Source organism: Protopterus annectens, chromosome 14.part0, assembly GCF_019279795.1.
Source record: "Protopterus annectens isolate FY-2018-M chromosome 14.part0, PAN1.0, whole genome shotgun sequence".
Lineage (NCBI taxonomy): Eukaryota > Metazoa > Chordata > Ceratodontiformes > Protopteridae > Protopterus > Protopterus annectens.
In genome coordinates this window covers 1136810584-1136835384 of record NC_056748.1, presented here as the reverse complement: position 1 = coordinate 1136835384, position 24801 = coordinate 1136810584, and the positions used below count along the sequence as shown (strand labels likewise).

At 38.6% G+C, this 24801-nt stretch overlaps 1 long non-coding RNA gene across 1 annotated transcript in view; it reads right to left on the bottom strand.

The window, feature by feature from the left end:
- Positions 1-4613: 4613 nt before the first annotated feature.
- Positions 4614-24801, bottom strand: part of LOC122789456 — a 554265-nt gene continuing 534077 nt past the window's right edge. Inside the window, exon 3 of the long non-coding RNA XR_006362812.1 lies at positions 4614-4802. This is a non-coding gene — a long non-coding RNA (uncharacterized LOC122789456). The remainder of the gene's footprint in view (positions 4803-24801) is intronic.

The window sequence follows — 24801 nt, the reverse complement described above, 5'->3', positions numbered from 1 at the left end:
GTGACCAGGATTCAGCAATTGAATTTGTGGATTTTCTAGGAAAAACAACAAACTTTTTGAAATTTACATTCAATTGGAAAAATGACAGTATTTGTTACTTAGATGTGTTGATTTGTAAAAGTGAAGGGGGTTTTACAAGTAACATATACAGGAAGGAAAACTATTCCAACTCCCTTTTACATTTTAATAGTTACCATCCATTTCATCAACGTAAGGGGTTAATTAAGGCTCAAATGGTCAGAACGTCCAGGCTAGTTAGTCAAGATGGGGATTTCAAGGACGAAATGTTCAAACTGATTGGAATGTTTCTTGACCGTGGATACCCTTTAAAATTGTTACTTAGTGTAAAGAGAGATGTAAATAGAGAAAGAAGAGGTAGATATGCCCCGATTTTATTGGGTGGAGCAACATTAAGAGAAGTGGAGGATGGTAAGAAGGACGAAAAGGTTGAAGGTTTACGTTTAGTGCTAAAGTACAATGGGATGACATCTATGTTTATTGAAATGATTAAGGGAGTATGGAATTTTTCCCTAAGTGAAGAGGTCAAAAAGATTCTTGGTAAAGGACCTAATATTGTGTACAGTAGAGGGGAGAACCTGAAAGGAATCCTAGAAAAGAATAAAATAAAAAATTACAGGTCAAGTATGAAAAAGTGTGGATTTTGTAGATGGTGCAGGTTTGTGTACGAAGGTTCATATGTATGTGTAGAGGGTTACAAATATACTATCAAATGTCCTGGAAAATGTAACTGTTGTACCAAAAACCTTGTATATTTAGCCTCCTGTTCTTCCTGTAATGCATACTATGTAGGCAAAACTATTAGGAGGCTTCGAGATCGGATTTCTGAACATTCAAGGTCAATCAAAAAGAAGGATTTGCACAATGCACTATACTTGCACAGTATACAATGTAGTGATTTTAAAAAGTTTTTGTTTTTTGTTATAGGTCGTGTAGTTGATTGTGGTGAAGGTGGAGATGTGGTCAATAGGGTGGGGGCTTTAGAAACAGAATGGCAAATTAGACTAGATGCCTGTAGACCCCCAGGGTTAAATGACCACATCTCTATTAAACCTATACTAAAACTTAGATCCCATCAGATATAACCATAAATTAGAGTAATTTCTGCATTTTTTGAATTTTTTGAATTTATTTTTTTGAATCAATTTTATTTTTTTGTGAAGTATATGTAATTTATTGTTACATGTAGTTGTTAATGTATTTATACAAATTAGAATAAAACCTAACTTTTGAGGAGTTTTTAAACAATTTTTAAACAATTTTTAAATAATTATTATGTATGTAAAAGTGTAATAAATATTAAATAGTTATTTATTAAGAAGTTTTATTAATCAATGTGGGTGGGGGAGGTGTTTGGTTCAACCAATAGCAGCATGGAGTGTGGTATTTAAAATGTATGTGATGTTTGTTCTTTGTTACGACTCTGAAGATGCCTAACTGTTTGGCGAAAGCATTCTACTATGCTTAGTCTGTATCAGTCTAAAATTATCTGCCTGTTCCAATAAACTTCCTGTTGTGAATTCACCTTCGTGGTACGGCTGCTGGACTTTGTGGCAATTTAAAGTTTTTTCATTTTATTCTGCCCTGGTGGGTGTTACTCTTTTCCTTTTCTACGTTCTAATATAGTTCTTAAAATATCTTTAACGACAACTTTAAACCAGTGTTATTCCCTGATACGTTCTAATATAGTTCTTAAAATATCTTTAACGACAACTTTAAACCAGTGTTATTCCCTGATACGTTCTAATATAGTTCTTAAAATATCTTTAACGACAACTTTAAACCAGTGTTATTCCCTGATACGTTCTAATATAGTTCTTAAAATATCTTTAACGACAACTTTAAACCAGTGTTATTCCCTGATACGTTCTAATATAGTTCTTAAAATATCTTTATCGACAACTTTAAACCAGTGTTATTCCCTGATACGTTCTAATATAGTTCTTAAAATATCTTTAACGACAACTTTAAACCAGTGTTATTCCCTGATATGTTCTAATATAGTTCTTAAAATATCTTTATCGACAACTTTAAACCAGTGTTATTCCCTGATACATTCTAATATAGTTCTTAAAATATCTTTAACGACAACTTTAAACCAGTGTTATTCCCTGATACATTCTAATATAGTTCTTAAAATATCTTTAACAACAACTTTAAACCAGTGTTATTCCCTGATACGTTCTAATATAGTTCTTAAAATATCTTTAATGACAACTTTAAACCAGTGTTATTTCCTGATACGTTCTAATATAGTTCTTAAAATATCTTTAACGACAACTTTAAACCAGTGTTATTCCCTGATATGTTCTAATATAGTTCTTAAAATATCTTTATCGACAACTTTAAACCAGTGTTATTCCCTGATACATTCTAATATAGTTCTTAAAATATCTTTAACGACAACTTTAAACCAGTGTTATTCCCTGATACATTCTAATATAGTTCTTAAAATATCTTTAACGACAACTTTAAACCAGTGTTATTCCCTGATACGTTCTAATATAGTTCTTAAAATATCTTTAACGACAACTTTAAACCCGTGTTATTGTCTTGCCCAGCAGTTGACTTTTGAATACAAGTTCTGTGTGGTATCAGGACCTCCTGAAATATCTTTACTAGTATCTATCCCTTATGGTAAAATTGCTATGGTAGAAGCTGTAATTCCTAAGGCATTATGACTAACACTGTGTTCTTAATACATTTACCACTGACAGTTTTTGAGAGGACTGTCCCCCAAGACTGACTTGTTTAAAGCTACTTGTGCTGATTGTATTTTATTGGGTAAAAGACTCTGCAGGCAGACTTCATCAGTTCAGAGTGCTTTATTTGCAGTAATGAATAAGCAAAACTACACTTATTAAACATGCATTCATACAGGTCATATAGGTTTCCACTCCAGTAAGATATTAAGACATCCTCTTTTAAATCAAAGCTCTTTTTCACATGGGTCTTCCTGAATTCTTCCCATTACTCAATGGACTTCTGTCATGCATTAAATTCGTCAGGTAGGAGATACCAAAATTCCCAGATCTCTGTGAAGGTCTCCTGTTCTCCCTCTTTCAATGAGAGTGAATAACCTCTATTTTCTGTGTAAAGCCTTATCTATTTATCATCACTACAGCAGGTATTTTCATTTAATTTCTGTTGCTGTCTGCACTCTTCTACTATATCTAGTGTAGATTTCTCAGCTCAAAAAGTATAATTTGGTTTAAGTTACATTTATCATACATGAACATCTAGTACAGTTTTATTCCAATAATATTTCTATAACACCAAACCATATAGTCATTAGCTACTTACAAAAAACAGCATATGCTTAGCCACTTAACATCCTCTATGCCACAACATATAAATGTCATTATCCCTAATATAGCTGGACATTTCTTGTAACATTTAACAGTAATTCACTTGCAAAAAAAAAAAAATCACACTTTTAGATTGTGCTCCTTTCCCTATGGCAAATAAGCAGCTACATCTTGAATTTTAATAAAATAATTTTTAAATAAGTTTTTTCCATACCATCAAAAATAAAAATATCACTTTTTTTATAGAAATACGTATTCTTAAGCCTGAATTCACAATAGAATTATATAGTTCTTTCTGGGGATATGTGAAAGCTACACTTTTGTTTTCAACTAGATGCTTTGCAAATGTTCCAGTTTCTCAATCTCAAAAGGCACTTCTGTTTTGAATTTGGCTATTACATCAAATGAAAGTATCTTGTCTACTGCCTCAAGATTCTCATATATTTTCAAGAAAGGACCTCCTGGATAGTCTACTTTATACCAGATACTGCAATAACTAACATCCATTAGAGATAGACTGATAAAGTCTCAAATATGGACATGACTTTCAAAACAAATAAAATATGCATATATTGTTATAACATTTAAGTTAACAGAATATATTACCTTTTTCCTGAGAAAGACACACTGTTTTTGGTTCTAATGGCAGCAGAACATACTAAAGATGTGAACCAGATATATGCTGAGTTTGTCAATCTGACAAATCTGAAAGGGTCTATATTAAATCAGCAAACGATTAAAAAAGCGAACACTGATTTATCGGCCCTCTTTAAGCAAAAGCTAAAAATCCTGAACACTCAGAACAGCGATTTTTTTCCCAGCAAAAAAAATCGCTGGGCCGTTTTCGGGACTTTGGCATTTCCTCTACTGTGGTGTGATCTCGGAGTTGGTATACTTAACTAGGGGGTCTGGGGGAGGTAAAGCCCCACAATTATACTGTTTTTAAGGGTTTTTTTTGTGTTGTTTTTGTTTTGTGGAACAACGATTTTTCCCTGAGGAATAAAATTGCTTTTCCGATTGTTTGGGATTTTAAGCTTTTGCTTAAAGAGGGTCGATAAACCAGCATTCACTGATTTAACATAGACCCAATGTGAAAGTAAACGTTTATTGTGAACCAAATGGCTAAAAGGACAGTACTCAGATATCTTTGGAAGACTGCCAGTAGTAGCTAGCAATATAGATCCATAGCCTGAATCCACATGACATATTTTAGAAAATTCCTATGAATAATATGCCAGCAACCTTAGCTGGTGATTCCAGGTATGCAGACACTCATCCAGATGCATCTTCATGCAAAGTTCTTTATTTCATACTAGTCTAAATTTGGGATGGGACCCGGTCAAATTTAGTTGTAAAAAGCTTCCATATACAGGAAAACTATAAGATGTTTTTACTTCTCACATACGTCTTCTGGGCCCAGTATTGTACTCGACGTCCTTATCAAAGTCGTACACAATCACATTAGTCAGACTTTCCCTGTAAACAAAAACAAACATTTTTTTACACCTTTATTGAATTATTCCATAAGACACAGGCAAACGTACATTTAGATAAAGAAAAAAAACATGTTAACATGTTTCCAGTTACAAACATTACACGTCACATGTTTCTGTATAACTGTCAATCCAACATGACATAAGCTGCTCAATTCCTGCCTTCCCTTAAATCTATCTCCTCCTCCAAAACATACGCATGTATTGTTCCCACAAGTTCCATTTTTATGCAATTTCCTCCTATTCTTTTCTGGAGATCTCACCTCCGGTTCTTTTATTCCTGTACAATATTCAATACTTCAAATACAGCGTGTTTATACTTCAATTTCCAATAGCTTTTTTGGCAACAAAAGAATTAAACTTAAGGCCTTACTGTGTACAGGCAATTCAGATCCTGTACCCAAGCTGTATGCTGGACCAAGCAGGAATGCCCCTAGGTCAACTGGTACCACCACACTACCTGGTGCCCCCGTCCTGCTCTACCTACACGAAATAAATACTGGAAAAGCACCCCTATAGACTTAGCGCCTAGGGCGGCCGCCTAGTTGGCCTATGCCTAAGGCCGGCTATGGGACCAAGTAAGATACTGGCAGCTAAGGAACCAGACCAAAAAATCCGTCATTCTAGACAAAAAAAAATCACTACACCCTCCTACAACAGAAATAACAGCTAAAACCTCAAAAGTTCTGGGCTGGTATTAACAGTCTTCTCCACCCAGGCCGTTCCGCCACTCCTACCACATCAGCTGCCCTTGATAAATCCCCTGTAGAAATTGCAAACAGCTTCAACTCCTCCTTTACTGGAACTATCCAGTCTCTAGCTACTCATCTCACTCCATCAGACACAAACAGCAGCTCTGGCACATCTAGCCCTGATCCATCCAGCACTTTCAAACCGTACCTACCAACCTGATCCAGACCTTACTCAAAAATCTAAAACCTACTACACTAGCTGTTGACCACCTCCCAGCTGAATAGCTTCAAAAAGCAGCTGATGCCATAGTACTTCCCATTTCTATTCTTAACACATCCATCTCAGAAGAATCCATCCCAGCAATATGGAAAATATCACGTTGTACCTCTCCATAATGAAGTTCCACAGAATTATCTAACTTTAGACCTATAGCCATTCTTTCACCACTAGCTAAAATCATGGAAAGATGCATACACAAACAAAATCATGCACTTTCTTATTCAAAACGGAAAGCTTGCCGACTCTCAGCAAGGCTTTAGGCTATTCCACAGTACCACCATGGCTCTTCTATCTTTCTCTGTCATCAATCTTCATCGTAACAAAAAACTATCTTCAGCACTCTTCCTAGCTCTCTCAAAAGCTTTCGATATGGTCAACCATCAGATACTGCTCAATACCCTACAGCAAAACAATGGTTTCACTCCTACCTAAACAGTAGACAGCAGGCTGTCTTATGGCAGAGCAAGCTGTCATCCCAACTTCCTCTAACCCTAGGTGTCCCACAAGGGTCCATACTAGGACCCCTTCTTTTCTCTATCTTTATCAATGATCTGTACACCACCATCTCAGGAGCCACCTGCATCCAATATGCAGATGACTCAATGCTAATATGCTCTGCCTCCTCTCCTACACAACTTCTAACCCTCACTCAGACCAATTTCAGCATGGTAGACACATGACTAGCTAATTGCCACCTGCTAAATCCTAACAAAACCAAGCTACTACTTTTCTCCCCTAACCGTATAATTTCTCCTCCTTCCTTCAACATCAAATCTAGCAAGGACATCCTGATGACCATACAAAGCTTCTAGGCATAATAATAGACAACCTTAAATTTGATAAACATGTAAATCACACTATTAAGTCTGTCAACAAAAAACTTGGCTCCCTGTACAGAGCCAAACCTTTCCTCACCCCCCCTAGCTAGTGTAGTGTAGCTATTGCAAGATAACACCTCCTCTCTACCCTTATGTATGCCTCCCCTGTACTCACCAACCTGTCCAAAACCGATCTCAACAAATTATCAGGATGTTACAATCATATAGCCATATTCGCTACTGGCATGGCTTTTAGGACCCAGCATTGCCAGAACCTCAAAGCACTGGGTTGGCTAGAGTATCCTACCCTTCTACAGTTCAACTAGCTTATAGTAGCGCATAAAATCCTCCATCAACCTGATAACACTCCTGCCCTCAAAAATATTCTCACCCCTCATAGCACCCCCAGGCCATTATGCCCAGCTGATAAACTATTGATACTGACCCAAAAATCCAATAACTCTGCAGGCGATGCTATATTTGCCATTTCAGCTGGTAAAATCTGGAATCTTCTGCCTACTACCATTACCAAGGAAACCTCACTACCACTATTTAGAAGAGAACTCAAAAAATACCTCACATCTCATTGGCTGTGCTCTTTTTCTAAACCTAACAACTTCACTAATACATGTCTTGCTACCCAACCTGCTGTTTAGCCAAGTATCTATGTCTCGTAGCATATGAATGTCTAAGCATTGTGAATTATGAGATCTGATTGTATTCTATGTTCATATTTTCTGATTCGTCTCTGCCAATCAGATGCAAGTCTGCACATTATGTATATTGATATCTGCCTGTATTCTTTGTCTATATTTTTCTAAACATGTCTGCCTGTTTATATCACTCAATGATGTACGTACTCTCTCTTTTTTGGCATGTGGAGCTTTTCTCCCCGGGCCTCCATTGAAAATGGACATATATCCAGTCGGACTATCCCGATCAACAAATGTAAAATAAATAAATAAATAAGCTCAAAAAATGTCGTTAGTTACACCCATTTGCTCACCCAATATTTCTGACAGGGAATTTATAAAGTCTGCCAACTCATTGCACTCCCAAAACACATTTTCCCTTTTTCTTCCCCAACACACTCCAATATTTGGCATTAGTCCTGAGGAAAATTTCTTTGGAGTCTGCTTGGAGTACAAATATACCTATGCAGACACTTCCAAGCAAAATTCCTAAATCTTCAACACGTTGTTGCATACTAGGGAGCCATACATACTCTCTCTCCTCAATATTTTCTAACCTGCTCCGATTCCTGTAGTTCTCATACTATATGCACCCTACTAATTATCTTTTTTTCTCAACAGCAGCTTCTGTTCTAGATTCACCTAAAAATTCTGTGAGAACAGGTGTTTAACTTAGAATTGCACTATCTCTTAATCTTGGCATATACTCAGATACAAATCCCGGATAGGGAAGGCAGTCTCTAGCATGAAGTTTCAATGTCTTGGCCTCTTCTCATATTATTACCTTTCCTACTCTAGTTATTTGCTCCCAGTACCTTGGTTCCTTTGCCAGGTTTTTTCCATTAAATTCCACCCCCCTCTTGCCTATTCTCTATAACCATAATTACAGTCATCCCTATTGGCAAAATCTCCTTTCTACATTCTTGTGTTGGCTTAGTTCTCAGAATGCTTTATGCTACTTTATAAATATAATATTCTGCACAACCATTATTCTCTAGGATCTGCATCCAAAATCCCACTCTCTTTTTATTTAATTTCCCCCCTATTTGATCATCATCATCATCACGTTCCAGTTTGAATTACAGCTTTCTGCTTGCATTATGTATATGAGCTTTAAATGCTTAGGTCTAAAATATCCCTTTAAATCAAGTAATACTAAACCACTTTGTTCAGTTGGAACATACCCTACTAACCCTTTTTCTCTTCCCATCCCAGATAAATTCCTTCAACTGTTAATTATTGTCCACAACCACAACTTCTCCTCTGGTAGATACAAATATGTCTAACCTGTATATAAAACCAAAGGGACTAAAAACATTTTCACTGCTTCTATTTTGCAATCTATATCCATAAACAAGAGCTTCCAGTTTCTCAGTTTTTGTATTATCTTTTGTTTAGTCTCTACCAACAAATCCTAAGCAGCCATAAGAGAATCCTTTTTATCCATATTCCTAAATACTTCATTTTATAGTGTCTCCAGATCTTTAACAGTTTCATCCCTCCTGGCTTCCAAACTTCCACAGGAATACTGTCTAGTCCTGAAATCTTTCCTGCAGATTTATTGATTGAAGGTAACCTTTTTTTCTCTCATTCCCTCCTATTTTAACTGGTAATTGTTGAGCCTCATCTACCTCTAACCTTGGCATACTTAAGTCTTCCATAAATATTTCAATTTGTGCTCTTATTTCCACATTCCTCTACTTTATACAAATTTTCACAAAATATTTTTAATATAGCTACGGGATCTGTGGTTATTTTTCTTGTTATAGGCTTCCTAAGTTTAGCAACAGCCTGTTATTTCTATTACCCAAACTGCTAGCTAAACATTTTTGTGCTCTGGAGCTATTACCAAAAGCAGGTGCATAACAGCAATCTTTCTAAACTCATGCATATTATTCAGATACTCTCTTATTTTCTCTTTAGCACTCTGCAGTTCTGCCTCTTATTCAGTGAGATTTCCCTTATTTGGCAATACTTCAACCTTCTTCATATTTCTTTTACTTTTTCCCCATTTTAAACTCCACCTTCATTTTATTCTACTCAGTAGCTATAACGTCTGAAGAAACTTTTACCTACGCTAATAATGCAAGTTAATTTCTACTACCCATTCCTTAAATGTCTCTCTTTTAAACAGGTAGGAGAGGAAGTGCCGGTGTCATTTTTCTTCATTACCCTGCATTTTTATCTTCGTTACTATTGGCGCATGATATGAAATAGTTGCTTGATATCTGTTGGTGCTCAATTAAACGTACAACTAGTTTAGTCTACTCAATGAACCTTTGAAAATATGTAAATTCTCTCAGAGTTCCTACTACTGAATTCACATCTATACCAAATATTTTCATAAATTTCTTCAGAAATTAACTCTCTCATGTTATAGTTTCCCCTTCTAGGTCCCCCAGATACATCCTCACTGCTGCAAATCAAGTTCACAAATTTTAAGTAATTTTCCTTGCTGAAAGCCAATTTCTCCCAACATTTTCTTAAGCTTCATAATAGTAGTTTTAGCTGAAATATAAAATACATTCCAGCATAACCCACCTCCTTTGCCAGTAGCCCCTTACAACCACAAATCTACCAAATGCATCTTTTTTCTTCTTCTATTAATGCTGGATTTTTGTAGCTACTCACCTTTTCCCTTCACCCTGATATTCTACTGAACATCCATCCTGAAATCCTCTCTTTATCAAACTTTTGTGCTCACTTCCTTCCAAATAAGTTTTCTGTAACATCGAATGGATGGTCATGCTGCGCCTTTTTGTTACTGGATTTAATTTCATGTTGGTTCGCCAGTATGTTTAGCTGTTCTACACCTGATTCCTGGACTTTGTTTCCTGGAACATTGCTGTTATATAAAAAACTATTTTTGGTATGTATCTATCGACAGATAGATATAAAGCTGTATGGCAACTAGCCTTTGAAAATTCCTAATAATCCCAGGAACTTATAATAAGGCACTTAGCCATAAAAGGTAATTGGTACTGCAGTGATTCCCTCAAAGATTTATATGCAGCTCTACACTGAATTTGACCCCAACCTTTTGGCCGATGAAGACAAAAGAATATGAGCTGCATGTTACAAATGAAGTTAATTTTTCAGGATACGTGGCTGATTCTTACATCTGTTGCAATTGCAAACTCAGTAAATATTCTGAACCTGTTCTGCATTCTGCACCATGTGCAACACTCATCTCCCAGCTGAAAGCAGTAAAATACAAAATGTCAGACTGCATTAGTGAAAGGCCCATGAACCAATGCATTTGCTACCTGTGTATAGCAAGCCACATGCAAGATGCCCTTTGAGAGGTTATGGTACAGTTCCCAATGTATTATATTAGTACTGTCAGGTACAAAATTTACCTAAAACTACAATTCTTTCCTCAAAGATTTACATGCAAGATAATGCTGAATATGGCGAAGACATTATGATTACTTCAGACAATGCAATTTGAGACCACATGTTACAACTGAACAAAAAGATGTTTCTTGGAAAAATATATGATTTTTACTTCTAATATAACACAAAAATATTCTGGTTATTGGCTGTATTTTGTCACACTGAAAATATACTGAACACAAATTAAAATGTTTGGAGTACAGCATGGCAACCTATCACATTTCTGATACAATTCTCCCATCATGCATCTCCATTTCCATCTCTTTTGCAGGCAGTGCTGAGTTTTGAAAATAATCAAAATTGGCAAAGATGATGGTAAATCAAAGCCCCTGAAAAACAGTAACAATGGAATGGAAAGTGGTACACAAATTTGTAAGAACGAGGTTTATCTTAAGTAACTGCTATGCTAAATGCATTACTTTGCATCTGAGAAGTCTGTCACAGATGACGATAACTCCGAGAAGAATCTCTGGCCTGAAAGTTTGTAAAGCATAATAGAAGTTTCCAGGGAATACCAGCTTGTGGCTGCATGGATGTCATACAATTTTGCATCATTGGAAATCCCCATGGACATATCGGTTGTGACAGTAGATAATACAATTAATTTAATAACTTGGAAACATTTTCTTAAATACCTTTTTCTCGGCTTTGGTTCAGCAAATGAAATGAGCAACTGGTCAGCTTTGCAGAATGGTTTGGTCTTGTTCTATTAAAACCTAAGATGTCTGCGGATATTTTGAACTACATATTCACCCATACTTGCAATATTCAAGGACATCATAGCCCCACTATACTCAGCCCTCATTACATCTGTAAATGGATACAATGTAGCATTCAGCATCTATCTCACCAGGCATTTGCAATAACTGGAGTGGTCACAGAGGTCCCTCACTAAAAAAACTGGGTGTAAATAGTATGTCCTATGTAGACCACCTCAAAGGCCTGTCCCTGTACTCTCTGCTACACATTCGCAAAACATACAGCACTAGAATTACCTTATCTAAGAATCTAGACCTCGAGTGTGACAAAGAAAATCATATTGGAGGGATAGGTATGTGTCTTAGAGATGACTCCTTTTCTGAAGCAGACTCCCCATTCATGTGAATCGGGACTCATCCTCCAAGCTTATTCAAGCACAGTTTGGACCAATGGATAGAAAATCACAAATTCATCCATGGCTTGTCACCAGTGGCCCTTATGGACAATGTCAGTTTAGAGATGTCCTAAGTCACAAGCATATACCAAAGTCATCCTAGTGCATGTGCATTGATAACTGGGAAATCTGGGACATGAATGGCTATGCTGAAAAAGGCTCTAGGGCTGTTAGCCTAGTAACCTCCAATTATCCTATGGTCCAAAGAACACATCCAGTCTACTGATAAGGAAGGATAGACTGCATCTTGTCCATTTGAAGGATTCCCTAGGAAAATATATTTAGTCCAATGATATCTAGAACAGGTCTTAAATTCTCTTTTTTCTTTGGCAGCATAAAGAATTTGGAACACATTCTTAACCCTATGGTGTCTGGAGATCTCTCTGATGATTCCTTTCCTGAGCAGCCTTAGCAAAACCTTCATTTCCAAAGGTTATTGATGGAGTGGAACAACTGGCAAGAAGAGAGATGGGAAATGGGAACAGGAAAGAAATTATATTCATTACCTCTGGATGTTATTTACCTTACCCACTTGCACTTTAAGATATTTCTTCCAGCTCTTGACTTGTAGAGAAGAGACTCCTAGCCATAATCATTAATCATATTACAATTGCTCAAGTATGCTTCATATAGGTGTGACAATCTGGTACTTGAGGCTCATTTTTTCATATTTCTTTTGAACTGTCAGATGTCCACAGAAAGAGCAGGACAGGTTGGCCCATTGCCTATCATGGACTGATTTCATAAAGTTGCAGTGAGCTGGGAATGAGATTAATTAAGTAAATGGAGCATGGAGTGAGCCTCCACACATGGCAGGTACGTTCTTGAGCTGGTTTTTATTTTTGTCTGCTTGTAACTGTAAAACTTTGAGTAAATGTACTTCTGCTGCATGTGTATTTAGACTGTCAGTTATAAGCAATATTTGTCAGGGTACTGGAATATAAACTCAGTAGCTTCAAACACTCATCATGGATCCTAGGGAGAACCTCCTTCAGGGTGAGGCAGTCAGACAAGGTATCAGGGCAACTGAGATGCTCCTTGTGTCGGACTGCACTTTCTTGATGAGTGCCAAGAACAGTGACCTCTGGAATCCAGGCCAAACGACTTCCCTGATGCTAGCACTATACTGTTGCTGTTGACCACACCAAAACCATATTACTTTCTGGCTCCTCTGTGTCCTAGGAAAGATCCACTAGCAAGGGGAAAAATACTTAAATAGAATGCGGTTTTGGAGCCTGTGCTCAAACTGAGCATTTTTCTCAACAGTGGAAAACCTGGTCCACCTTCTTAAGTATAGTGACCAGTGAGTGGAATTTCTCATGTTATTCTACTAGTAATCTCCCCACTGTCTTCTCTTTTTCTCCTGTTCCTACCTCCTACATAAACAAACTCTTAACTAAACTTAAGACCACCAAATTAAAAGCAGACAACCTCCCAAGTGGTGTTCTAGCCTACCCAGTATCCATCTTGATTAACCGATCTCTATCAGAAAGTTATGTTCCCACACTAGGGAAAGTATCACATATTATTCCCCTCCACAGAACTAACCAGTTACCGCCCCATAGCTATTCTCTCTCCACTCTCTAAAATACTAGAGAGATGCATTCATTCTTAGGTCTCAGACTTCCTCCTTACAAACAACCTCCTTTCCAATACTTAGCATGGTTTCTGACCAAACCGTAGCACCACCACTGCCTTACTCTCCTTTACTAACACTACCCTTCAGCATAAAAACAATGGCCTTCTCTCCTCTGCTACTTTCCTAGACCTATCTAAAGCATTTGACATAGTCCCACACAAAACTCATCTCTGTCCTCAATAACCTATCCTTCTCTCAATCAGTCACCAACTGGCTTCAGAGTTACCTGTCCGACCACCAAAAATCCGTTATAGGGCAGAATGACACATCTCCCCAACTCTATAGGGGTTCCCCAAGGATCCATCCTTGGACCCCTACACTTCTCTGTTTTCACCAATAATCTAGCCTCTGCCACCAAACATGGCACACTCATACAATAAGACTCAACCGCCATCTTCTCAGCCCAGTCCCTACCCAAACTGCAAAAAATCACACAGGAAGCCATTTCCTCTGTTGAAACTTGGTAATCCAAAGCCCAATTAATACTCATCCCAAACAAAACTAAACTACTCATCTTCCAACCCACCAAACATACTCAAAACAACTCTCACTTTAACATCACAGCAAAAGACACCACTATACACCCAACAAAACACACCAAATTGCTAGGAGTGGAAATAGACAAACTAAAATTTGACATTCACATATCCATGACCATAACAAAAGTCCAGAAAAAACTAAGAGTGTTATGCAGAAATAACCAACTTCTCACCAAAGCAGCAAAGATTTCAGTAGCAAATACCCACCTTATCTCCACCCTACTGTATGCCTCTCCAATATATATACCAACCTAAGGCAATGCGATCTAAACAAGTGAGACCTGCTACAACAAAATCGCCAAATTCGCCACAGGGGCATCCTACCGTATATTCACTACTGTCTCTCACTTGCTGAACTGGGCTGGCTTGAACTCCCTCACCTCCTTCAATGGTATCAACTCACACTCACCCACAAACTAGTAAACCATCCACTAATAGTCCCATCCCTCCAGAATCTACTCCAACCCTATCGCACCACCAGACCACTAAGATTTAGCAACAAAAATCAGTTACAGATCACTAAAGCCAATAACTCTGCTGGAGAAGCACTATTCTCTTGCGCCATAGCCAAATTATGGAACTCCCTCCCACCCACAATCACCTCCATACCATCATGCACCCACTTCAAAACTTTACTAAAAGCGCACCTAAAAACATGCTGGCTATGCCCTTGCAACTCCCCCTCTAATATCACCCACCCCATCCACCCACTACCTTTCTTTCCACCCCACTAACTACCTTGATTATAGCAAGCTCGGATGCTCATAAGCCTAACTACTTACTATACAGCAGGAACTTCTTATTGTAACAATTGTTAATGTCTGTTATGTACTTCGCAGATGATAAAGATTCTAGTTGTCTACTGATGTACTATGTTCATCTGTAACTATGTTTGTAATTGTTAATTGCTGTGTTCATCAAATTAATTGCTATGTAAATCCAATGTAACTACTGTCTGTATATTTTAACTGTGGAGCTTTTCTCCCCAGGCCTCCACTGAAAATGGACCTATGTCCAGTTGGACACTCCCGGTCAACAAATGTAAATAAATAAATAAATGAATTCTGGTAGCATCTTTCAAAATATCCTTAAATGGGGGATCAATCAGGAGATACATTTTTTCTCCTCCACAACACTGAACCAGTGGCACTTCTTGTACCAATTTGGCCATTCATTCCATAGTAAATTAGCCAGGCATTCCTTGTATAAGTATGAGCCCTATAACCCAGTTGTCCCTGCCTACATAGCCTACTCATTCCCCAAAAGCGAGCCAGGTGTAGGAAGTGGGCCAGCTTGCTGCTCCTGTGTCGTGAACTACCCCTCCTCTAATGGAGCACCCCTTCTCTCACAATAGCTTTCTGAGCTCTGATGAATGCTGCCTGCACCGGGGTACATTCCTTCAAACATTTACCTAAGTGCATGTACACCGTGGCAGTATATGCTCACCAACTCATCCTCTACAAAACATTTACCTAAGTGCATGTACACCGTGGCAGTATACGCTCACCAACTCATCCTCTAAGTACACCTAGTGCTCCCACCAGGTGTCAGCCAAATGCTGAATCAGAGCTTCTTTCCTCTGCCCAGGATGGACAAACCAGCAGAGTCCACAAACTCCCATCATCCTTGGAAAGATCTATTAGGTGCCAGAGCCATTAATCAGACTTGGGTTGTCTGAGATGCAGTCAGGGCTTTATCCCTGTACATCATCACAGCTGCCTAATAGTCTTGGGCCCCAGATTAAACTCCACTGGAGAGAAAGAATGGGTTCAAAGGACCAGATACCCCTCAGCTGTATCATTTGCAAATATTATCCTAAGTTTGCATCAACACAGTTATAAGTCAGGGAAATGGTACCTTCACGATCATCAACTTCTTTGGAAGGGTCCAAAGGAGGTTCCAGTTACCTAGTTTTAGGTAATTTCCTCAGATGCCTGGGAGTCCAAACACTGAAAAAGCCATTTTAAGCAGTAGCGATGATGTCTATTAGGGGAGACAAAAGTGAAACACTTGGGAATAGTTCTAGCCTCAGCCAGAAGACTAAGGCTGATCCTGGCACTGAGGAAGGGATAGCTGAGAATGGTCTTTTAAGCCTAAAGGCACTGTAATTCTCACTAAAACCTGTTACTGTATGAAGAAACTGCATCACTTTCACTGTCATCAGGAAATTGGAGTATGGTGGTACCCAAGTTGCTTTTATTGGAAACATTGCCTCTGTCTCCAGATACTGAGGATGAGATGCCGCGGATAATGGTGGGAATTCTATGGTCAAAAGAATCAGCACTGGTTTAACTCATTAAGGTAATCCTGCACTAAAGCTGACCATTGAGGAAGAGGTATCAGAGGAGCTGATCCCATGAAGGAAATGTAGAAGCCTGCAGGACAGGTGGTAGTGCTGCAAATAGTTTGCCATTTTTCCCTTGGTGTTTTAGACCCCTGAGAAGCAGTAGTGGTCTGAACAATGGAAGCAAAAGAACTAGATTATGCCACAACCACCAACGTGTTTTTTTAGAACATCCCCTGAAGTTTGACCAGTTTCTTTCATAATTAACTATGGACAGTGTTGCCCTTGCTCCTTAGACTCAGTGCTATCAGATAGCTCAGACGTGGTTAACTGGAGATATCACCTTAGGTGATCCTACGTCTTTACAAGGAAGAATTTATTAAGCTTTTACTTAAAAGGCAAAGGTTTACCAAACTTTTCTGGTAAAAACTGAGGTGGTAGATCCCAAAGACTGACAGAATTTTCACTGTACAATAAAGGCAGATTGCAGTCAACACCTAAAAACCCTATAAAGCTTTCATTTATCTTCTTGTGGTAGTTGAGTTTTGACAAGCAGTATATGTAACAATAAGCATTATGTAATTCATCTAGAATATAAAAGTACACAGTATGTCTGTTGAGGAGTAAAATTACCTGACCATAGGCACCCCATTTAAATAATGGATTAAAGTTGCAAGGAAGAGGGTATGCATGCAAACAGAAAATAAAATAAAAATTACAAACAGGAAATTTGAGAAAAGAATGTCAATTCACAAATTTTATTCTGAAAAGTAGTAACAGAAAGTAATTGATACATGATTGGCAATGAGTGTGACCAGCAGCCTGGAGTGAGTGGTCATATGGCTTGTGGAATTACCCCTAATGGATAAAGTTTTGTGATTTACTTTCTGGTGGAAACATAATGGTCACAATGAACCTATTTACTGATAAAACATTGGTAACTGCATTATTATTGCAACAAGGTTAAATACAGAGAGTCACAATAGCCTGTGGAATTACAAAAAAAAAATCAAAGCTTCCACCTTCATAAAATTACCTTGAATATGTAAATGAAGTGTATGGAAATACTGAAATGATGGCAAGTGGATTTGCTACACACACACAACAGTATTTGTAAGATCCAGTAACTAGTACTGCCTAACAGCATAAAAAGGAGAGACTATAATTGTAAAAATGTCTGAAGAGAATTGCGGCCCATAATTAACATCAAGTATATTTCTTAAATGTCCAGAATTTTGCAGAATAAATCTGATACCACAGATTTTTGTCTTATCCCTAGCAAAATGATTGATTTTCTGGTAAATTAGTGAGATTATCCTAAGTCAATAAGTCAGACATTTAAGTTTCATACCTCTCTTTCCTCAAAAATGTATGCTGATGCAAAATCCTTTGTTCTCTTACATTTGCACATGAATTAGACTAATATTTAAAACTTGCCCCCAGTTTTGGCCCTTTGTACTCCCATTACATTTGGCTTTGTCCAGAAGGGGGTGGAAAGACATGCAGAAATGAAGAAAGTAGTAGATGTAAATCCGTACATAAATGGTGAACCTGATAAAAGGAAAAAAGATCAAATTTATGAGAAGCAGGAAGGTTATAGGATTAGACAGTAATGAAAACATTTTTTTTAAGGATTGCTAAAATGTGAAAAAAGGACCGCTAGGCTCTGCAGCTTAGTCAATTAGTTCATAGGTAGTTGCTAGCCATACAACCCAATAGGTCACTGAGGAACTTGGCCCAATTTCCCAACTGACCCAGCCTACCTGTCTGGTTAAGTGACCTGCTCAATGTCACGCAAAATAAGGCTGAGAAAACCAAACTCCAGACTATGTGAAGCAACTCATTAACAGCTCACTGTCTTCATCCTTTGTACTATCTTGCAGATATTAACTGATTTGTAATACAAGACGTCTGTCTCCCTTGAAGGGTTGCGTAAGTGTTGACCATTCACTCCCGTCCTCCGCTGAGTGACTCTTCTAACAGCCATGACACTACCTGACCTCAAATCATCTAGTCTGCAGTTAGGGCTTAACTCATCTGTGTTACATAACCATTACTTAGTTAACTGGTGGGATTGTTCAAAAAACTTTTATAGTCTTATAATTTGACAGAAGCAAGTGTAAATACAATTGCTGCAATTATTTGTTATTACAGTTGCGGTTATAGATGCAACAAATTAAACACATTAAATACAGAGACAAACACAAGGCAATCAATTCAAAATAAATTATTCACAGTACTTGTTAAGCAAGTTAGACAAAAAATGACACCTTTTTCTTTGATATTCAAAAAGTCCTTTATTCATGCATAGATTCATGGAGTGATGCAAAATCTTTTTATTTAGAATACTGTCATCACCATTATTTTGTGGCAAGTCTAAGAGGAGGTTGAAGAGTGCAGCCTTCAAGAAGTTTACATTTTTGGAGTTTTTGATAAAAGGAGGGTGTGTCCTCCTAACTGTTGAATAGTGTTACAGGATGCTACTTGTGTTATGCCTTGTGTAAAGCAGGAACACTGCTGGATGCAACATGTTAGTCCAATAGGTTGCAGTTTTTTGTCAATGAGCAGACGTTATAATTCAGTATTAAGAGAACAGTAGCAAGAAGAGAAGGGACACATCTTGTTAATGGAAGGTAGTTGCTAATTTATTTATGATGATTGTTAAAAGAAACATTATATAATAAGAACCAATAATAATCCACATTAAGAGTCTGGAAAGTCCAGGAAGCACTGCAAGTCCACAGAAGGTGGGAATTAAATCAGTAAAGTTTTATTAGTTTAAGTCTTTCATCTGTTACACACAATAATTTGGACTTCATCAGAACAAATTCTGCTTTACCCAGGCACACAAATTAACCACTGGTATACCACATAAACTGCACAATTAACTTTAGTATTAAATAGAACACCATAAATCAGAAAAGTTGAAGGATTTAGTAAATCTTATAGACAATATATTTATTACAAATGAGTAAATATGATTCTTAAATCTACATATATTGCTCTTATTAAAACTATGCAAGCTATAAAAACTACTAGTATGCATTATATATAATCCTCTACTTCTGTCTCCCCCTTTTTGGGTAACAACCACCCCTGGTGTTTTGTTGGGCCAGTTTCCCCACTTATTCATACTCCTCTTCCTCCATGACTGTCTATATTGCCTGTCTGCACCCCTTATAGAACACTACCTGGTATCCACCCAGACCCCCTAGCCTCGTCTTTCATTGCCGCCACCTCTTTCATCTAATCCATCATGATTTGTACATTCACTTTCCTCCATTGTCTTTCATCTACTTCATGCCCGTCTCTTCATCAGAAACCTCCCACTGGACTTCGTTTTCCCTCTCCTGTCCCTGGTATATTTGGCAGTAGCACTTCGTAAAGGCTTCTCTAACCCTACTGTCCTGCTCTATGATCTCAACCTTATTTCCCCCTAGTGCTTGGTACCCCTTTCTCACCCTTTCCAGCTTTATACTTACTTGCTAAATGTTTCCCCTGCTCCTCCCCACTTATCCTCTGGTAGTTCTTTCCAGTACTAAAGCTCTACTTCTAGTGCATTAATTTTCTTTCTTGTTCAGACTTTATTCCCTTTATCTATGCCATTTCTACATCTCCGTTAGTATCCGGCTCAGTTCTTCAATTATCTTTTATTCATCTTGCCTCTTTTTCCATCCATCTTGTTTGACGATTTTCCCCTGACTGATGATTTGATTCTATCCCACCAGTGCTTCCCCAATTCTGTCTTGTAATGTTTCCTCTGCTGTCTTCATGATTTTCTGTAACTGTCTTCATTTCCGGATCTTTCCACTTGTAGCTCACCTTTGTTTCTTACCTCGTCTTACCCTTATTGCTACTGCTGCATGGTTTGATATGCAGCTCTCCTGTACATCTATCCTCTCCACCATTTAGAGTTTCCTCTTTCCCTAGTATGCTATACAGTCTGCTGGCTTTAATCAGTTTCTGGTAAACGTATACTCCCTCTTTCTACAGTGTCTTTCCCATATTCAGCCTTCCAATCTCCATCTTTCATGTTTCTTTCAAAGTCCTTTTTCATCTTTATACTGTATTCTCTTTGGCCAAACATCCTGTTTTTCTTGGGATCTAGTATGACACTGAAGCCCTCTCCGATGATTTCCTCTTGACCCCTTTTTATCTGATGCCACTCTTTAAAGAACCTTCTGTAAAAGTCCTCTATATCCTTGCTTGGGGCATACAGATTAGCTGTTGCCCACCTTCTGCCATTTATTCTTCCTTGCCAAATGATCCATTGAAAAGGTGCAGAAGAGGGGCAATAACTAAATGCAATCCCTCTCATAAAAGCATGGCTATTCACTTTCTGTCATCCTCTGTTTTCTCTGCGTCACCCTTGGGATAATGTGGGCCCATGATGATCTTTCTCTCTTTTACCTTTAATTTGGTCTTCTGGATCAGTACCACATCCCTTTGTATCCTGCTCATTCTGCTGTGTACATTTGCCTTTTGACTGAGTGCAAAGCCTTCCCTATATTCCTGTTTACCACTTTCATTTTGTGTTCTTCCCTTTCTGTTCTCTTTCATTTTGTACCTCCTAGTCTCACCTAATTGCTGCTTTTGAACTGCTGTCACAGACTGAGTTTCCATGCCAAACTGGACCTTTTGTTCTTTGGCTTTTGCTTATGCTTGTCCCCTTCCCATCCCATAGAGTTGGATTTGTCACCCTCAAGCCTTCAATTTGAGTGTTCTGGACTTTGATCATTCACTTTGCCTTTCTCCCAGTTCCATTTTGGTCATCCCTATCTTGCTTTCACTTCCCTAGGATTGTCTCCTATTTGTTGATAGGTCCTGCTCATCTCTCCCCTTCACCTTAGCTGTTACTAGATTCTTTAACATTTAATCATTCTTTTGAGACAGTTTTGTGCATTCCATTTAAACAGTTGTAACAAATTTTGACAGGTATTGTTACCTGTTCAAGCTGCCTAACAATGACTACTAATTAGAAGAATTTTGTTTTTCATGTATAACTCTGACTTGCTGTGGATCTGGCTGTACTCCAAAATTAGTTCTTCCCATGTCTTTAACATTAGACACAGATTTGATATTTTTTCTTTGCATAGTTCAGATTATGCCATGGGATTCAGTAATAAACCCAACATGGACATTAAGAGCTATTGCCAAAACTGGTTGTTCTAGCAGAAAATGCAGTTCAGATACATGTTAGGTGCAGTCAGAAAAGGGCTCATTTCCAGCTAATTTGCATATCTCTGAATCTCAGTGTTACTACTAGTGCTATTCAGAGGTTTACTGGGATAATTCACCTCTGGTGGCCTAGGCATGGCACTGGCACCCCCCATTCATTATCCTGCATATATGCACATGTGCACACACAGGGGACACATCCCTAGGCCTCTTGCTTGTCCCCAAGTTCACAAAACATCCCCACTACAGCCTCTTATTTCCCTGCCTGCATAAATCACAGACAACTAAAGTCAGTCATTAATGCAAGACATTAGAGTTTCAGTCTTCTTAATTCTCAGAAAATGCATCATGATTCTAGACTTTTTTGGTAACTCAGTGCAATACTTAAAAATTCTACCTGGTGTTATCTAGCATTCCTCCCAGTTTTGTCCAGAAGACTTCAGCATGGCTATTTACAGGTATGTCTACCACCTCGTTCCTCTCAACTGTTTCTGATTGTACAGACTGCTCCTGATATTTCCCATTATAACTTCAGGACCACTGTTGTCAGTCTGTAATACCAAACATGAGAATTTCATACATCGTTTGAAAAGTGCATTCAGGATGCAAGATCGAGCACTTTTTTAAATTTCTCCAAGTCTTTTGGGTTTCTAATACCATGACTGAAATGAACCCCATACCTAAGTCAAAGTATGATTAAAGTTCATGAAATTAGTATTGTTTCAATCTTTGATGTCAGCCAGAACTGTTCTTCACACCACCTGCAATGTACCAAATAATGACTCCTCCTGCAATTCGTATGGGGTTTCATGTATTGGTAACATATCTAAATACGATTGTAGATTTTTTTTATAAGACCCATTGCTCCTACTACTACTGGAACTGTCAAGGCTCAAGCAGAGCCACAGAGGTGATCCCCGGGGTGAATTTCCTATTTCCCATCCAATCATCAAGATTTGTCTTGGAGAGTGCTAATTAGGAGCTTTGTTTGATATAGATAGGTAGTTTGTTCCAGAGTATGGGAAGTCTCTGGGACAGGAATCTATCCCTCCAGCATGTTCTGTTTACTGTGGTGACAAGCTTTAGGTCCATAGAGAATGTAGCTTGGAGGGATTGGGATTTATTTAAGTAGAGCATGTCCAACAGCTCTGGGTTTGAAATAGCTTTGTATGTTAGGCAGAGATCACCTCCGAGTAGGCGATATGTGATGGAGTAAAGCTGGAGTTTTTTGAGACAGTCTGCATAGGGTATCTGAGGCCAGTAATCCTCTTTGTGAGGTATTTCTGCAACATTTCTAGTTGTTGTAGATGTCTCGTGAGGTACATACCAAAACAGGTGTTGTACTCTATAATGGGTCTAATGAGTGATGAGTAGAGGGGTACAATGACCTCTTTTTTCCTGGATGAGAAATCTTTTGTGATGAGGAGTGCCACGTAGAAGGATTTCCTGACTACTGTGGCAATGTGATTATCAAAGGAGAGACTACTGTCCACCTGTGTCCCAAAATCTCTCATCACACTTTTGGTGTTAAGTAGACTACCGCCTATGTGGTAGTTCATGGGTACAGAGTTTTTCCCAAAAGGGATGACAATGCACTTTTTGGCACTGAGCTTGAAGCCCTGGCTTTGACATCAGGCATCTGTCTCAGTGAGGCCCTTTTGTAGGATGTCCACGTAGTTAGGAGTTTTGATTATAGCTCCTAGTTTGCAATCATCTGTGGACTTCATTAGCCAAGGACCTTCTGTGTTAGTCTGTACTTCTGAGACGTAGATAACAGGAGAGGACCCAGGACTAAACTCTGTGGTACTCCACTTGTCACTGGTCTGAAGCTGGATTTGGAGTCTGCTACTTTCACAGTGTGGGTTCTGTCAGTGAGACAGTTGGAAACCCATCTTGTGACATAAGGATTTATACCTAGTTTAGTGAGTTTATCTATAATCCCAGAGTGGGGGATGCTGTCAAAAGCCTTAGTGACATCTAGATAGGCTGTGTGAACCACCTTACCCTCATCTACGGCTTTAGTGACCGCTTCAAAGAAGTCCATCAGGTTTAGGAGACATGATCTGCCTTTTACAAACCCAAACTGGGTGGGGCCAGAGTTTGGAGATTGCCAATATTATTGTTTATAAGTTCCATGATGATACGTTCCATAGCCTTGTAGACCAGGCTCATCAGGCTAATGGGGTGGTAGTTCCCAGGATCCGTGGTGGCTTCCCCTTTGTGGAGTGGGATAACTGTCACTGTGTGCCATTCAGTGGGCACAAAGCCTGAGGTGAGGCTATGATTGAACATGGTACTTAGATGGGGTGCCAGTTTGTTCTGTAGTTCATGTAGAACGCAGCCTGGGATGTTGTCAGGTCCCATGGATGCTGTGTTCTTGGCTTTGGAGAGTGTGGTTTTTATCTGTGCAGCCGTGATTACAGGAACTTTGCATTTTTCCAGTATAAAGATGGGCCCTTTAGGGAGTGAGAGTGGGGTAAAGTTAGCACTGAACCTATCTGCCAGGATGTTGGCAATATCAGTTGGTTCTGTATATTTAGTGCCATTGTGCTGTAACTCAGAGCAGATCTGAGTGTTGCCATTGAGATTCTTGACATAACTATAGAATGCTTTGTGGTTGCCTTTAGAATCAGTGGAGATTTTGTTTTCGTAACCAGCTTTGGAGGATTTTATGAGGGATATCAGCTTTCTACTGAGGCTGACCAGGGAGTTCCTCCAATCGTGGGATTTTACTCTTTTTGCAATAGTTTCTTCATTCTGTTGTAGAGTTTGTTTATGGCAGGGGACCACCAAATTGGCTTCCTTTTTTTGGAGGATAGCATCTTGGTTCTGTTAGGGATTGCACGATCCATTCACTCATGTAAGTGCTTATAAAGTGCATTTGTGTAGGATACAGCAGTCGTACTTCTATTGTCCATCTGCATGGGTGTTATGAAGTTTGTCACTTCTGTCTTAAGAAGCGTGAAATGGCTTTGGAGACATTTTTTATGGTTGTTTCCCTAATGCGGGGTGGGGGCGGGATGTGGATGTCTAGGGTGATTAGCTTGTGGTCGGATCTGACCTCTGGTGTGAAACACTGGTTGCCCATGTTGGTAATGACCAGGTCTAGTATATTGCTTCCCCTGGTGAGGGTGTGGATAAGTTGATCCAAGGCATTGGAATTTATGAATTCCAGAAAACATTGCGCAAAATAGTTGGTACACGAGTAGTTTTCCCAGTTAATGGTGGGGTAGTTGAAATTGCCCATTACTAGGGTATTGGGTTGTACCCTAATATTTTCCAGTGTATCAAGAAATGAGGAGTGGGAATCC